This window comes from Pholcus phalangioides, unplaced genomic scaffold (genome assembly GCF_987345545.1).
Source record: "Pholcus phalangioides strain wild (caught in Gottingen) unplaced genomic scaffold, Ppha-v1.0 ptg000022l_1, whole genome shotgun sequence".
Lineage (NCBI taxonomy): Eukaryota > Metazoa > Arthropoda > Arachnida > Araneae > Pholcidae > Pholcus > Pholcus phalangioides.
This window is the reverse complement of record NW_028301615.1, coordinates 31,985,038-32,003,146: the sequence shown is the minus strand read 5'-3', so window position 1 is coordinate 32,003,146 and position 18,109 is coordinate 31,985,038. Positions and strand designations below refer to the sequence as shown.

Here is an 18,109-nt window from a genome sequence, read left to right as displayed (position 1 = left end):
CTCGTCTACTACCGTGAAGGTTGCTGTCCCGGTTTCGAACCCGAGGGAGGATGTTGGTAAGATATTTTCCCTAACGAACTCGAGGCTACCGCCGATAGACAGCGCCTTTATTTCCAACCCATCTCGGTAATGGCAGTAAATTGCGATATGGCCAGATTTGGTGAAATAGCCGCTCATGTGCCAGCTACTGGTATATTTGAATGGAGTTTGCGAAAAAGTTATGCTGGTGAAGGGGGTTGCTGTGTGTGTGTGTTTGGTACGGTAAAACAGATTCAATTCAAATTTTTCTCAATAGAGGGTGCTGAACTGAAACAAATCACTGGAAATATGCAAATCAGAGTCGTATAAAATTCAGGTGTACGATTAAAACAACTCATTTCTGTATGACGTTCGAGTATAACGTCAGCAGGTTTTTAGCCATTATTGACCCCCCCCCCCGTCTGCAAAACACTGACCCCTCTCCCTGTCAGAAAAACTCCGTCAGCAGCTTAGAATATTTATTTCATATCTTCGAAAAGGGTGGTTGATGACGGAAGCAACCCCCCCCCCCCTTGTCATCAAAAGTCGGCAAATCCGAAACCCCCCTCGATGCTGATGTAATGCTTTTAAGATTCCCCCTACTTGCACTTTCTTAAGTCGAGGTTTTCATTGGGATGATGTGTGTTTTCGTTCACATTGGTGAATAAACGCTTGCGGCGCTCTCTTTTGACAAAATTTTGAACTATTTTTTTCTATACCAAAAAAAAAAAAGACGCTTTTGTGAGAATGATTTTTTCGTTAGTCACATATTCAAATATAGCAATTCCTTTAATTTTTAAAAAAACTGCAATGTGGTGAAACCAACAGCTTCGAATCAACGATCTGACATGTGTGGTGGCAACAGTGTGGAAAAAGAACCCACGAAAATAGCAAATAACGATATCAATACGAACTCTAAAATAGCATAATTTTCCCGATTCAACAACTAATATCTATTACGAAGGACTGCTTTCTGAAAATCCTCAGAGCTACTTCAAACGAGGAGAAAACAGAAATCTTCTTCAACTGTTTTCTAACTGCAGCTGAACACTTATTTACTTCAACACTCACAAATGTCTAGTACACCAAATGTTGTGTTGCATAACATGAAGATCATGGCTTGGAATGCCCAAAGCTTGGTCTCTAGCATGACTGAGTTCAGGGACATCCTTGACACTGATGGTGTTCACTTTGCACTGGTGGGGGAAACTTGGCTTCGTCCTTATCACACTGCCAAAGTAGCAAATTATGACTGTATCAGACAGGATAGAAGCTTTGGTCCAGGAGGAGGAGTAGCTATATATGTAAAGCGACACATTAATTATGATATTATTCAGCTACCTCCCTCGACACAATGTGAGGTAATAGCAATAGAGATCTACGTAAACAATCAAAAAATTAGGATAGGAGTGTGCTATAAACCTCCGAGAAACACTATAGACATTCCACTTTTTAACGAATTTTTCAATTGTCAGTACCCAGTGATAATATGTGGCGACATGAATGCTAAATCCTTTCTGTGGAACTCGTACTCTACAAACACCCAAGGCAGGGTGCTCGAAAATTTTTGTATCAGAAAGAGCATTCAACCTTATGCGCCATACACTCCAACTCATTTTCCTGACCAGGCTGGCCAGTCACCAGATATTCTTGACATAGCGCTTGCTAAGAACCTTACATTTGCTATGTCGGTTCACGTTCAACCTGTCACGGATTCTGATCACAATCCTATATTTCCGGTAGCGGATTTCAATATTCCTTTTATATGTAAACCAAAGAAAATAGTGATATGGCCATTATTTAAGCGAAAGCTGGCCAGAATCACCTTGCCTTCCTTCACGGGTGGCAATATTGATCAAATTGAATCTGACTTATTGTTTCTCACAGAAACCATCACTAACACTGCTAAGGAATCCACCCGAGATGCTCCCACTAATAATCCACTGGGTATTCCCCGCTGGATTAAGGAACGCATCAAATTAAAAAACAAATTTAGGAGGAAATGGCAAAGAACGTTAAATCCGTACTACCAAGATAGATACAGGTCTATAAAAAGAGAAGTATCTAGAGAAATCAAAGAATTTATGAGTGAGCGTTACTTCAGCTTTTTACGTGAGGCAAATTGTGCTGATGGCACGTTATACAAAGTGTATAAAACATGTAAGCCCACTTATTCGAGGATTCCTCCGATTGTCGGCACAAGCGGAACAGTATATAGTGACAGTGATAAAGCGGAAATATTTGCTGACACATATGAAAGACAGTTCTCTCCATGTGATAACACTCCTCCTCAGCTTATTGCCAGTGTTGACAGAGAAGTTCAAGTATTCTTTAGGGATATTCCCCCAGAACAACCCTCTGCTTTATTTCCTACGAACACTGAAGAAGTAACAAACATTATCAAAAACCTCAAAAAGAAAAAAGCACCTGGTCAGGACACCATCACCAACAACACTATCAATAATCTCCCCGAAAATATGGTTCGCCAGCTGGTCAACATATTCAACGAATTATTGAATTACTTCGTACAAACCACTTTCCGGCAGAATGGAAACTCGCTAAAGTTAAGGTCATCCCCAAAGCTGGACATGACCTACACTATCCACAGAATTGGCGCCCAATCTCACTTCTCAGTTCATTAGGGAAACTTTTTGAGAGAGTGGTAGCCATCAGACTACACAAATTTGTAGAGGACAATAACATTATCGGTCCAGAGCAGCACGGTTTCCGCAGCAGGCACTCGACCACCACTCAATTATTGCGGTTCGTAGAACGAATTCAGGAAGAAAAAATTTATAAAGACACTGCAGCAGTAGCCTTTTTCGATTTAAAGAAATCTTTTGATAAAGTTTGGCACAATGGGCTGCTGTTTAAGATGATTCGCATGGGAATGCCGTCAATAACATCATCAAATTTGTGAGCAATTATCTCGACTCGCGCTCCTTCCGAGTACAGATAAATGACTCAATATCTAATTCTAGACAGATTCGTTCATCAATAGCTCAGGGAAGTGTGTTAGGTCCCATCCTACACAATTTTCATATGAATGACTTCCCAGTTGCCCCTAAGGGTTTCACCGCTCTTTATGCCGACGATAGTGCCTTTGTTGCACAGATAAGGACCCTAGCAAGGCCCTTTCAAATTTACAAGAAATGGTTAGACTGGTCGAGAGCTGGTGTGTGCGAACCCGTGTTGAACTGAATGCAGATAAGACTGAGTTCATGTGGTTCACGAACAAAACATCACTACCACAACAGGCATTTATAGAGGTGCAAGGAATTATTGTCAACCCTGTCACTCACAATAAATATTTGTGTGTGATTGTGGACAATTCAGTGTGGAGATTCAATTTCTCCCGGCAGTGTGTGGATGCCGTTCGCAGGGCGACTGTGGCGTCGGTCATGCTCAACAGGCTAAGCCACAGGCACTCAAGTCTTTCAGTTCGAAATAAAATTATATTGTACAAGATGGCGATCAGACCGATACTGTTGTATGCAGCACCTGTCTGGTATTTTCAAAGAGGGTGAATATCACCGCATTGGAAAGATTTCGAAATAAAATCCTGAGTCGTTACACCGGTTTACCATGGTTTGTCAGAAACGTCAACATCAGAAAGGATTCTTGAGTGACTGATGTAACATCTTATGCTAAGAAGCTAGCGAAAAAACTATACGATAAACTTAGCAACTCTGAAATTCCACATCTCATGGAGATTTCCTCATATGACAGCAGAGATAAAGCACGTCTCAAAAGCCCAAAAAATTTTCTTCATATGCCCAGGCCTGCGCTGCCATGTCTGTGAACATAGTACGAAGTATACAAAAACATTGCACATTGTTCTTGAAGACGAGGTGATGCTGCATGTCGGTACATCTATTTATATATATTAATACTCATTTAATTATAATTATGCGGTGAGAGTACATTTAATCATTTTCACTACTCGCATTTATTCGTGATATTCAATATTATCCTTGTGAGATACCCACCTCGTTGATCTTTATTTTCTTTTTCATTTGCAAAGCGCACTACTGCAACAGGAATTGGCAGAGTCATGATGAAGGGGGTTTGATGAACCCTGTCTCACCAACTATGGTTTATGGTTTTCGGTTTTCGGTATTGTTTAACTCGCTTTCGTGTCGTTCAAAAATTTCTTCCTGAAATAGGAGGGGGTCGATTTGTACACATGGTATCAGGAACATTGAATGGAATGTGAATTACCTACACCTGGTGATCTAAAAGTCACAGATAAAGTAAAAACTGTGGCTCACAACCGGTGCTCGGGCTCTGCGGCCGATCGAGAAGAATGAAATGAAAGAGTAAATTTGATAAATAAATAACAAAAAGAGGCCAACTGGGCTACGTTACAGAAATGGTAGAATAAAAAGCTCCTTTTTTAGTCTTCCCCTTGTCGAAAAAGGTTGAGAACCACTGGTGTAGACAATAGCGCGATTCGGTTGTAATGAATAGATCTGGGGTCTTCAACCTTTCAAACATATCGAGGGCCAAATTAAACTTTCTACGAAACCCGAGAGCCACCACAAGTCATACAACGGTGTGTTCTCGGTTATTAAACAGGGTTTCCCAAATTTATTGAATACTTTTATTTACTCTGAATTCATTTCTTTCATTAAATTTGAATTTTCACTTATTATTAAACTAGCTGATACCCGGCGACGTTGCCCGCCCTGTAAAAAATTTACATATATATAGCTTATTAATTATTTCTTAATCAAATATTTTTGCATTAAGTAAAAAAAAATTACTTTAATTTTTAAATATTTTAATTAAAAACTTCAGGCAATCGCTTGTGGATACACAATATCTTTGGTTTTTCCATCTGGTGCGTAAATGTACAAATTTTTGGGATTACCAACACGCGAACAGGTGACGAAAAGCTGTCCGTGTGAAATACAGGGCTCACGTAGGTTGATACCTGCCACTACTAACAACTGGCCTTGCGCTTTGTTGATTGTCATGGCAAAAGCTAAACGAATCGGGAACTGTAATCGCTTTAAAGTGAATGGCATTTCTTCAGTGGTAATTGGGGTACGTGGAATGAAGACGTCTTCTTCTCCAGCACATCCAGTTAGAATCGTTGCTTCAATGATGTAATTGTGCAATTTCTTCACGCAGAGTCTGTTGCCATTGCAGAGTATCGGTATCTCCAAATTTCTTAAAATCATTTTAGGTGCTCCGACTTTGAGGGTCAAGTTGTGTGGTGGCACACCCGGAATATCCAAAGAGTTCAGAAATTCTGCAGGATACAGAACTGTCTGCGCTGTGTCTGTGACAGTGTCAACCGATTTGTAAGATGTGGAGTCTCCCGGAATAATTTTTAGGATTTTTCCGTTGATCTTGTTCACACTACTACTACTTCACCAAACACAAACTCTGGCCATATCGCTATAGTGCAATTTACTGCCATTAGTGAGATGGGTTGGAAGTGAAGGTGCTGTCTATCGATCTTGTTCACACTGTCATTTTTCGGTGCCAGAATCGCACTCTCACAAAGCCACTCATGGTTTCGGTGATTTTGTTGAATGTTTGGGAAGACGTGGTCTGCAAGTTCTTGAACTGAGTTTATATATATAATAACTGGCAAAATCCATTTGGGAACGTTATCAGTCCAGTGCTTGGGTCTACGGGAATTCTTCCATTGCCAAGTTTGATCAACTGATGTGAAAATGATAGCAGTGCTGAGTCATTTTGCAGTTGAACTCGCATGTTGGTGGATAATGATAATTTTTTAGCTTCGTGCCAGAGTGTTGATGTCCTAACAAACTCGAGGCGACCACCGATAGACAGCACCTTCACTTCCAACCCATCTCACTAATGGCAGTAAATTGCAATGTAGCGATATGGCCAGAGTTGGTGTTTGGTGAAGTAGAGTGCTGATGATTTGAGGCAAGCATTGAGTTCATCATCTGGCGTTGAACATTTTTATTCCCAGTTTTATCGCCGTAGTTGTTGTTCTCTGTTGTTAGTGACGCCATATGTCCAGCTTCTGCAGCGAATATTATTCAAACTCCTTTTAAGCACTTTTTAAATTGAAACTATACCTATACTGTGGGCGGTTGATGAGATAAAGGCCGCATTAGCACTTACAGGACACCCTGCATACATGCAAGCAAAAATATCTGGCGTTTCCCGGGTTTTCTTCAATTACTGGGAGGATTGGAAAAGTGACAAACCGTTATAAAGGAATTAACTGTTATAATAACAGAATTAACGGTGTGACAAACCATTGTAAAGGAATATATTCTCGTCTGAAACGCATTGTTGGAAACCACGGTAACCAAAGTAAACGTTCCGAAAGTGATTGTTGAGGCCCCCAAAACCATTGTTGCCGGACAGTTTTTTGCCCATTTCGGGCATTTGCCCAGCTCTGACGAACTTTTAAAGTAGCCTACGGTTCAATCCCGGTCCTGTTTGGTATATATGCAAAATCTGGCGACGATCGGTATAAAACTGTAGATTTGTATAAAGAGCATACATACATACATACATACTTTCACATTTATATATAACTAGCTGATACCCGGCGACGTTGCCCGCCCCGTAAAAAATTTATATGTATATTATTCAAACGCCTTACGCATTTTTTAAATTGAAACTATACCTATACGATGGGCGGTTGATGAGATAAAGGCCACATTATCACTTACAGGACACCCTGTATATAGGCTAGCAAAAATACCCGGCGCTTCCCGGGTTTTCTTCAATTACTGGGAGGATTGGAAATGTGACAAACCGTTATAAATGAATAAACTGTTATAATAATAGAATTAAAGGTGTGTCAAACCATTGTAAAGGCATATATTCACGTCTGAAACGCATTGTTGGAAACCACGGTAACCAAAGTAAACGTTCCGAAAGTAATTGTTGAGGCCCCAAAACCATTGTTGCCCGACAGTTTTTTGCCCATTTCGGGCATTTGCCCAGCTCTGACGAACTTTTAAAGTAGCCTACGGCTCAATCCCGGTCCTGTTTGGTATATGTGCAAAATCTGGCGACGATCGGTCTAAAACTGTAGATTTGTATAAAGAGCATACATACATACATACATACTTTCACATTTATATATAAGATACAAGATATACAGAAGACTGGATGTTGTGAAGATATTTATTATTTGAGATGTTAATTTTTTAAGGAAGGAAAAAACTCATCTCTGCCTCTACCGGGAGTCGAACCCGGGTCCCTCGATTGCCGGACGAGTGCTCTGACCGCTAAGCTACAGAGGAGATAGAGATTTTCCTTCGCTAGAGCGTATATATGCCGAACGGAACCGTGCAATGGACGGTGAAACCGATCAGCTAATAGCTCATTGACGACGAGCCACCAGAGGGCTATATAACATCCAGTCTTCTGTATATCTTGTATTAACAAGTGGAGAGCGACATTCATGTCATATTTATATATAAGATAACTTCCTTTATCTATATATATAAAATTGATTTTCTGTGTGTGTGTCTGTTCTCTATACAAATCTACAATTTTAGATCGATCGTCACCAAATTTTGCATATATACCAAATGGGACCCGACTTGAACGATAGGCTACTTTAAAATTTCGTCAGACCAGGGCAAATGCCCCAAATGGGCAAAAAACCGTAGGGCAACAATGGTTTTTGGGCCTCAACAATCACTTTCCGAACGTTTACTTTGGTTACCGTGGTTCCCTAGCAATGCGTTTAAGACGTGCATATGCCTTTACAATGGTTTGCCGTTTCTTTAATGCTGTACGTATATGTATAATATTTATGCCTTTATAATGGTTTGCCACTTTATTCAATCCTCCCAGTAATGAGAGCTTTTTGAATAGACACCATCATAAGCATCACTTTGAGGGTAAGGCAAAGGATGATGCCCCACAGAAATCAGTGTTAAAATTGCCGATTTTACTGTAGAAATGCTGAAATTTTGTGGAGTTTTCTGTCACATACATAATTTTAAAAATTGTGTTGAATTCTAGATTTCTGAAATATTGAGTTTGATTAGAGATATACGAAGCCCAGGAGATCAAATATGAAGTAATTAGCCGGACCTACTTTTGAGTTGAACATTCATGCAATAACATTGATTTCAACTTTTTATTTATATCTTCTCAAGCGAAAATTAATGTCTCCGTAGTGTCTTTTGATATTCAACTGCATAAATTCATAGTTTAGGATGTTTTAAAATTAATTATGGGCCCGTAAAGTACATCGAAGAAATTAAGCATTTTTGAAAGCTGAAACAGGCAGATGGAGAACTTAAAGTTGGGGGGGTGGGGGGTTTGAAATACCTAGCACCCCTTAAAAAAGAAAAAAATATATATTCGTTTCTATGTTCCTTTAAATCTAGATTTGTTTATATCATGAAGTCGCGCAGGAAGTCGTCATATTGGTTAACTTAGACACGGTTTGCATGTCCCTCAAAGAAAGAGGGAGATATCACGTGATCCAAAAAAGCCTCATTGAAGAAAACCCGGGCAACGCCGGGTATTATAGCTAGTTATGTATATAATTAATTAGCTCTTTTTTTAGTCAATTATTTCTTTTATTAAATCTGAAATTTGTACCGATAATTCCAAAATTTTGGTTTTTCATTAATTTTAAATTTTTATCAATTATGAAATGATTTCTTTCAAAAATTTTTAATTTTTTTCATGAATTTAACATTTCTGAAATTACTCGTCACAATTCTGAAATTACTCGTCACAATTCTGAAACTATTCTCAATAGTTCTGAAATTATTTCTATAAGCATTCGACAATTCTAACAGTTCTACAATTACTTCTACCAGCAATTCTGTGACTGTTTTTTTCACTAATTATAAATTTTCATCAATTATGAAATTATTTTTGTTCTTAAATGACTCTAAAATTATTTCTCTCATTAAGGTGCTTTTTTAGCATTTCTGTAGATTCTGTAATTATGTATACCTCGTGGATGCCGAATTTGGTGTCTCTACATGTGTAGCCTATATGAAATCATAAGCATCGAAAACTGTTTTGACTCAGATTCCCCCGAAATTTTTCGACGGCCCTTTAAATGTATCGAATGCGCAGCATTAGGCCCCTTTCACACGGAGCGGATGCGGATGCAGACGCGGGTCCGCATACCCTTTCAAACGAGCACTGAAGAATCACCGCATCTTTAGTTCGAAACTCGTGCATAAAAACTGTTCTTTTTTTCGCAATTTTTGTAATTATTTTTCTCCTTCACCCCTAATTCAGTGCCCATAGGCAGCCTTTGGTGGTTTAATCTAGAGCCACATAGAATATGGGAGTAAAGATGTCTTCATTCCGATCCTCACAAGTAGTCGATGGGAAAAAATGTCTTCAAATACACTGCTGGCCACCGTAAATGCAACACCCTGAAGGAAGCATGCAAATAATATGAAATTTACAACATGCATTAGCGGAGGTGAGATATGCAAATGATTAGAATTTAAGCGCAGACGCACATCACGCGCGCCTGTGGCGCCACTTCAAAGCGCTATTTAAGGCTTGGAGATTTCGACGATTTGAAGTACGGCAATTGTGTTTTTCTTGTGGTTTTTTCAAAAAAACTATCAATTATGCCTCGTAGAAAACAGCGATCATCTTTTGATCAAGTATCCGAGTTCGACAGAGGAAGGATAGTGGCCTACCGAGATTGTGGATTATCTTTCAGGGAAATCGGTAGTCGTGTTGGACGAAACCAAACAACTGTAATGCGGATATGTGATCGTTGGATGCAGGAGGGTACGACGGACCGACGCGTTCGATCGCATCCACCTCAGTGCACCACTTCACGTGATGACAGGCGTATTGTACGTATGGCAGTGACGGATCGCTCAGCCACATCACGAACCATAGCACAGCACATTCAGTCTGTACCGCATCATCCAGTGTCTGCGCGTACCATTCGACGCCGTTTACAGCAGAGTGGTCTGTCCGCAAGACGTCCATTGCTTCGTCTACCCTTGACGCAGAACCACAGACGCCTCCGCCGCCAATGGTGCGGTGAAAGAAGCATGTGGACGGCACAATGGAATGAAATTGTCTTTACTGACGAGTCACGCTTCTGTCTGCAACACCACGATGGTCGGATTCGAGTCTGGAGACACCGTGGAGAGAGGATGCTGAACAGCTGCGTTATGCACCGCCACACTGGTCCTGCACCGGGTATTATGGTATGGGGCGGTATTGGATATCACTCTCGCACTCCTCTAGTACGCATTGCCGGTACTTTAAAAAGCCAGCGCTACATCTCCGAGGTGTTGGAGCCAGTTGTCCTTCCTTACCTTCAGGGCTTGCCCACAGCCATATTTCAACAGGATAATGCGCGACCACACGTGGCACGCATTATCCAAAGGTTCTTCGTCAATCGCCAGATTGAATTGCTTCCCTGGCCAGCTCGCTCTCTGGATCTTTCGCCGATAGAAAACATGTGGTCCATGGTTGCTCAACGATTGACCCAGATTACATCCCCAGCTGCCACACCAGATCAACTTTGGCAACGCGTGGAAGCTGCTTGGTCTGCTGTACCCCAAGAACACATCCAAAGTCTCTTTGAATCAATGCCGAGGTGTGTGGCAGCGGTGATCTCCAACAATGGCGGCTACTCTGGCTACTGATTTTGGCAGGAACCACACTTCACAGAAGTCTATAAATTTAATCATTTGATGCTTGGTCAACATGTTATCTACAAAATAAATATTGTTGCGATATCTCTTGTCTTTCTTGGTGTTGCAATTTGGGTGGCCAGCAGTGTATTTTCAAAATATTTTGAAAAAGAAAAATCCGTCTTTTCAGAAAAATATGGAGGAAAATTTCCAAAAACATCCAATGTTCGAAAAATCAAATCCAAAAACATCCAAAACATTCGATGTTCCAAAAAAAAGAAAAACAAAATTCAGGAGATATCAAAGAATTTGCAAGTAGTAAAAAAGTGGAGGGGTAGAGACTTTCAAAATGCCTGTGCTTAGAAATATTCACATCACAATTCTGTCTTAGGCCGGGATTACACTATAAAAGTTCGTTTATAAAACTTCAAAATGCAACCAATAGGCGGATCAGTTAAGTTCTCTCGAATGTAACAGATGTGCTTATTGGTTACATTTTTCAAGTAATATAAAATAACTTTCATAAACCTTTTAGAGTGAAATCCCGTCCTTAGATTAGTCTCATTTCTGAAATATAAAATTTCATTTTTTTAAGTTTATAGACTGAATACCGAGTAAAATAAACTTGTAGGTATCAGGGGAACCACCAAAAATATTCAAGTGCTAGGGCCTTCAAACGACTTAATCCGGCCCTGAGTGAACACCGTACGTGGATAACGTTGTTTAATAAAAGTATTTTTTTTAAAGTTTGAAAAAATTAACAGATTAAAAATTTAAAAAAATAATAAATATTTAAAATAATTTTTTAAATAATTTTAAAAATTTAGAAAGAAAAAAATTAAAATTTTTTAATTAAATTTAAAAGTTATTAAAGTATGTAGTCAATTAAATATTTGTAATGAACAGAGCGGCTTATAATTTTGGTCCCGTCAGTGGCAGTTGTTGACAGGTTTTATTGTATAAAATTGTGAAATATGGACAAAAGGCAGTTAAAGTTGCTATATCTCCATCTCAGAAGGAAACGGAGGCGTAGACGTATGTAGGTACATTATATTAATGAGCAGGGACCATCATATGGTGTTTTTAAGGGTATTTATGGCAAATAATTAAAAAAATTCCGTGAAAAATCACCTTCAAAAAGTAGCCAAAGATGCGGACGAATTCGCTCCGCATCCGCATCGTGTGAATAGCTCCGAATAAACCTATTGTCAAAACTTCTATGTGCGGATGCGGAGCCCGCACTTAGGTTTTGACACATGCGGACGACGTCCGGACCCGCATGAACATTTCCTAGGTGCGGAGATTTTTCGGCTCGTCTGAAAGGCGCAGTATATTCCAATTGTTAAAACTTCTTACAGACCCGCATCCGCTCCGTGTGAATCCATCCATCCACAGTTATCTCCCATCGACTACTTGTGAGGATCGGAATGAAGACATCTTTATTCCCATATTCTATGTGGCTCTAGATTAAACCACCAAAGAATGCCTCTAGGCTGCCTATGGGCACTGAATCAGGGGTGAAGGAAAAAAATAATTACAAAAATTGCGAAAAAACAGTTTTTATGCACGAATTTCGAAATAAAGCTGCGGGCGATTCGTCCGCATCTTCAGTGCTCGTTTGAAAGGGTATGCGGACCCGAGTCCGCATCCGCTCCGTGTGAAAGGGGGCCTTACTATTAAATCTGGAAGGTATCTCTCTATTCTAAACACAGCAGCGGTGGCCCAGAGGCTCTTTAACGATTTTTTTTTTCTTTTTTGGAATTTAATCGTTTTTCTATGTAAATCCTTTTTTTTCCTTATATAAACTAATTCATCTACTTAATAGATGAATAAGAAAATAATTGTAAAAATAAATTTTGGAACTCGTGCTTCGACTTATGAGTAATTCGACTTGCGAACAACCCAAGCTGAGAAAAAAAATTGTTCAATAAAGTTGAGAGCGAATATTTTACCTATGAAAGTTGGAAAAAAATTTTAAGCAGCCGGCCCGTCATTTAGGGGTGGGGGCAGGGGGCCGTTGCCCCCCGGCTTTTGAAAATACACTATAAATGATACAAATATATACAAATATATATATATATACATACATTGAGTATTGTGCTTTGCCCCCCCCCCCCGGAAAAAAAGTTGAAATGACAGCCCTGGGAAGCAGTCATTATATACCAAAGCCTCCTAGATACTACTTCTAGGAGACTTTGGCATTACCCCCTCTTTCTTACGAATCTTTGAGGGTTGCAACCTCCTTTCCCATAACCCATAGTTTCCCCAAACTATGTTCCGCGTCGCCCCATTCTTCAGAAAAAATTCTTAGCGACATGAACATGAAATGCAGGAGAAAAATCTCTGCATTATTAATGTAAAACCGAAGATGAGAATTCAGCATGAAAATTGTTTTTGAACTTCAGAACACGTTTCAATAGTTTCCAACTTTTCTCACATATTTTTAAAATCTGTGTCCAATATAAATTATTGGCTTTCGGGCTTTTATTTATCCGAAAAATATTATGTTTTTAGTGAAAAGTTTACAAAAAGAATTTTGAGTGTGGTGTAGAGTTTCTTATTTTTTATTGAAGAGATTATTATTACTTGATTGTTATGAGGATGCTTATCATCATTCGATGATAGATTTGCTATTGTTTATCGAGAATTGCTATTGTTTATTGAATTAGTTACACATGATTCTAGAATTGTGTGTAATAATTTTTTTTTTTCTTCATTCAACTCTTTTAAAGGTTTTTCTTGTCAATAGATGGGACCGTTATCTATCATATTTAATTGCCTGCCTTTAAAGAGGGATTATCCTCATAAAAAAGATGACTAAAAATGAAATTCTAATAACCATATTTATGGAATAATGCGTATCTATGGATAGAATCCATTACGACAAATGAGAAGCTTATTTTCAAAAGGGAACATTTCCACTTTCTGGGTTCGCGTGCACCGAAGTTTACTTACATCCACTCATTTAGATAACATCTTTATTTATTTCTTAATTAATTTCTTACTTACGCTGTTATAAAGTTCATTTCGAAAAAAAACTTTTCCGCGTTTTCTGAATCTTTGGGATTAGCTCTGTCGGATTTTGCAACAGGGTTTATTCACATTTGTTGACTTTTTCCCTTCGTAGGGAAAAAATTGGGGGCACACAAGCATTTTGTCTCTCTCTCTCTCTTACGAATCTTTGAGGGTTGTAATCTCCTTTCCCATAACCCATAGTTTCCCCAAACCTTTTGTTCCGTCGTCCCCTTCTTCAGAAAAAATTCTTTCTCATCGCCCCAACTCAAGCCAACCCATAAGATCCTATACTGAAACCATACCTCACCCCATGGGAGCAACGGACATTCCCATGGCCCCCACATCTTGGAGCGGGACCCCTAGGCTGGGATCTTTTGCGGGCCCCCCGGTCAGACTTTTCACGGGCCCCTTCTGTAGTTAATTTATAGCGTGAAAAAACATAAAAATGATGAGAACTATCCCGGACCCCAGGGCTAGAGCCCTGTCAGCCTCCCCCCCCCCTGCTTTGTGGGGACCATGGACATTCCATTGCTGCCCTTATTGCCCACATTTTGGAAAACACTGCAATAACCCTTTTTGCGAACCTTTGACGACTTTACTAAAGTGGGGTTGAAATGCCGACCTATATAGACGGGTTTTAACGAAAATCCTTGAACCCGGTTTTAAACAGGTTTTTTTCCGTTTCCCATGAAGCCATATTGCGTATATTCTCGCATTTGTATTAGGCCGGCATTACACTATAAAAGTTTGATAAAAGATCTTTCGCAAAACTTGAAAAAAAGCAACCTATAAGCCAATTGATTACATTCGCTCAAATGTATCCGGTGCCCTTATTGGTTACATTTTTCCAATTTTACCAAAGTGCTCTCACAAAACTATCTTAGTGTAATCCCGGCCTTAAAGGAATAATTCGACATCTGGGTTCGCGTGCACCGAAGTTTGCTTACATCCACTCATTTAGATAGCATCTTTATTTATTTCTTAATTAATTTCTTACGCTGTTATCGACAGATTGTCCGGTCATTGGTCTCCTAAGACTAATATCTCAAATTTCATCATCGAATGCAACTTAGAAATACATTAGAGAAGTCAGCATGAAAAAAGATATCTTTTCCAATGCTCTAGTCGTTCTCGAATTTTCTATGTCCTATCGTTATCTTCTTCTTTCCAGAAATGGAAACATGAACTTGAACTTTCTCTCGGGTTATTTAGAAATAAATAGGAAAAGAAAAATCGACTGATAATTTCTCTTCGGCCTCAAAGGATTCATTCAATAGGATAGGACTGAATATATGTACAAAACATAAGTAAAGAATTTCGTAATCACTGCTATTTTGTTCACAATGAAAACACAACCAAGTTTTTTTTGTACGAAATTTTGTGCGTGTGTGTTTTTCATCATTTAAAGCAGTTCTTTTTAACCAGACGTACATGGATCCCTTGGAGAGGTTTTATGGGTCCTTGGAGGGGGAAAACATAATGAATTTGTTTTTTTTTTTTAATTATTATGTGCGGAATATTGTTCTGTAAAAGGTTCTGTGGCCTTCATCCTATTGGCACGGGGAGGGGAGGGGGTCCCTGGCCTTCATCTCAATAGTGAAAAGAGTGTGAAACACAAAACGTTAAGAGCTCCTGATTTATAGAAATATATCGTCATTCCCCCTCCCCTCCGATTTTCCTGGTTTGGAAGAGACCACCTTTTTCATGCGTTAAATCCGGATATTGTTTGCTATACTGTATTATGATAACATCAATGCATTTTTTTTTCTTAATCTTGAAATGGGAGATATCGCCCCAGAATGGTGTTCGGATGAACCCCAAGGGACTATCGGTTATAATATATATTTCTATAGAAAACTGAGAAAGACGGATGTTGAGTTTTGGTGGTTTTTTTTTCTGGAAATTTGGGAAGGAACGGCAAATAAATTTGGTTAAAAACCTGAAATTCAGGTTGCGTGAGCTATAGAAACCTGCTCCTAGGAAAACCTGGCTTTAAGGTGGCGGACCATGCACAGGGCAGGTGCTCTTCAAATTAAAGCCAAAGATGTTTCGTTAGTTAGGGGGTATATATATTGTGCAAAGTTCAGGCACTGAAAATTATGAGGGAATAATACCACATGGAAATCGGGCACAAGCTGATGTGGACTAAATTGAATATTTTCCATTGAACACACTCATTAAATCAGGGGCGAAGCCAGAAATTTCTTTCGGAAGGGGTGATTGGTAGTTTTGGTCGGCGGCGAGATGTTGTTTTCATATTTCAATGGATTTTCAGCTTGGCAGATAAAGATTGGCACACAATCTATATTCGGGGGAGGGGGACCGGGGGTGGGATTTAGTAACCCCCTCCCTTCTTCTCATGCACATAAGAAACACTGGACTAAACGCAAAAATCCCCCTTCCCCCCCCCCCGGACTACCATAATTGATCAATTCACAAGGTACAGTTTGAAAAAATTCCTCCCCATAAATACAAAAATATTATAAAAACCACCACCATTTCAAACGGTAATCCTATAATAATTTCCAACTTTACAGAAGAAACATGGATATTCATCACAAAAGCTTTATTTCAATTAGGGATCAAATTTCTGAATTAGGAACAGGGATATTTTGCTTTTACGTGAAGGGTTGAAGGGGTGAATCGATTCAAAGATTGTAAGTCAGTGAATATATATTGTTGAAATTCGGGACTAATGTCCTCATTGTCCAACTCAGCCAATTTGTATAATGGCACAGTCTTATTTCGACTTCATTAGACCTGTTCCCAGGGCCGTAACTAGGATTTTTGCCGCTCAGGCAAACATTATTTTGCCCCCCCCCCCCACACACACACACAACTTTAAAATTTGATAATGTTATATCGGTGTTCTTTGTTATCTACTGAAACTACTGCTCCCTAAATTTTGCCGGCCGGGCCAGTTACCCCCCGCCCCCTCTAGTATCGGCCCTACCTGATCAAGCTAAAATTATCAAGTAAAAGTCTTCATTACAATTAAAATACAAAGTAATGATTTACACGAGTGATAAGGAGCTGTTGCGTTACCATATATCACGATGAATTTCTGTAGACATCACATAATACGAACAAGTTCAGTTACCAGTCATTGAAAGTCAACAATGTTTGCCTGAAATCCTTACGTACATTGTATTATATAGCAATTATCAATATTTACCTTGAAATTATCAAGTCAATCTTTAGCTTTTCCGAAACCGTTCGACACGGGAATCAATTAATGCGTAATTCTAGCCAACAGTAGTAGAGTTAGGTTCGCCAGGAACGGAAGAAGTTCAGACAGACACACACACACACAGTCCAGAATCTCGCCCAATGGTGATTGCTGATGAATGAGGGAGTGACGGCGGGTAAATTCTTTCGTCACACAGACACACACACTGGTGTTGAATGTATAGGGCCTACTAGATGTGTTGTGTATGGATTGAAAGTTGATTTTTCCTCTCGGTTCATCTAAAAACGAGGAATCGTTTTATCGTTAAGGAGAGGGACAATCAATGAGGGAGAGCATTATCTAATCGGAAGAAACGTGTGTGTCCTTTGGAACGACTCTCTTTTTTCTATCTCTATCTCTTTCAACGGCGATGAATAACAAAAATTGTCATAATTTCCAAGTGTCCTGTTCGTCTTTATCACTTGTAGACAAATTCGAACTGATAACATTCGAAGAAAGACGTCGTTCGAATGATGCTGTGCGAAAGTTGATCGAATCAAAATTGCATTCTCTTTTCTTTTTTTTTCGATAATTCCTTCACTTTTTCTTACCCTCACTTTAATATTACGATTATACACCATGGTGACCTTTCTCTGATTTCCTGACCACTTACAGCAGCATTTCGATCCACAAGCGCAGTGATTTCCAAACATTTTTAACCGTGACCCCTTTTGAAAAGAATTTTATCGGTGATCCCTCAAAAAGTGACCATATGTCCCGCTTTAAGGGACATCCTAATTTTTCTTTTTAGTGAATATGCATTAATTCGCATAATCAATTATGAATGAAATTAAAAAAAAATTTAATACTTAGTTAGCAGAACTGTATCATTATTTGATTTCAAACTACCCACGTCTTTTTTAGTTTTGATTCCTGTGGTAGGTGTCATCAAACGCAGCCACAAGTTAGGATGTAATGCGTATCCCACGCATAATAATGGTTTCACGAAACTCTTTACGAAACCTCATTTTCAAGAAGCCTCCTCTGCATCTGAGTAACCGGATCCATGCGTTAAGACGTCACTGGAGAGAGACCAAACTGATGGTACAGTGAACTTAACCATACACGATTCCTTATATCGTAATTTCCTATGTATGGTGAAAGAATGCGCACTAAAATTAAAAAATTTGGTATACACACAGCTTCTGCTAATCCTAATGTATAGTCCGCATTCGGGTTATACCTCTTTTTCCTTCAACTATTCTGGAACGAGGTAAGAAAAGATGGATGAAATTAAATATTGGTGAGATAT

At 39.2% G+C, this 18,109-nt stretch overlaps 1 protein-coding gene across 1 annotated transcript in view; it reads right to left on the bottom strand.

The window, feature by feature from the left end:
- Window positions 1-17,207, bottom strand: part of LOC149070205 (fatty acid CoA ligase Acsl3-like) — a 44,761-nt gene extending 27,554 nt beyond the window's left edge. Inside the window, exon 1 of the mRNA XM_089250247.1 lies at window positions 16,804-17,207. The gene's annotated coding sequence lies outside the window, so the exon portion shown is untranslated. The remainder of the gene's footprint in view (window positions 1-16,803) is intronic.
- Between the last annotated feature and the right edge of the window lie 902 nt (window positions 17,208-18,109).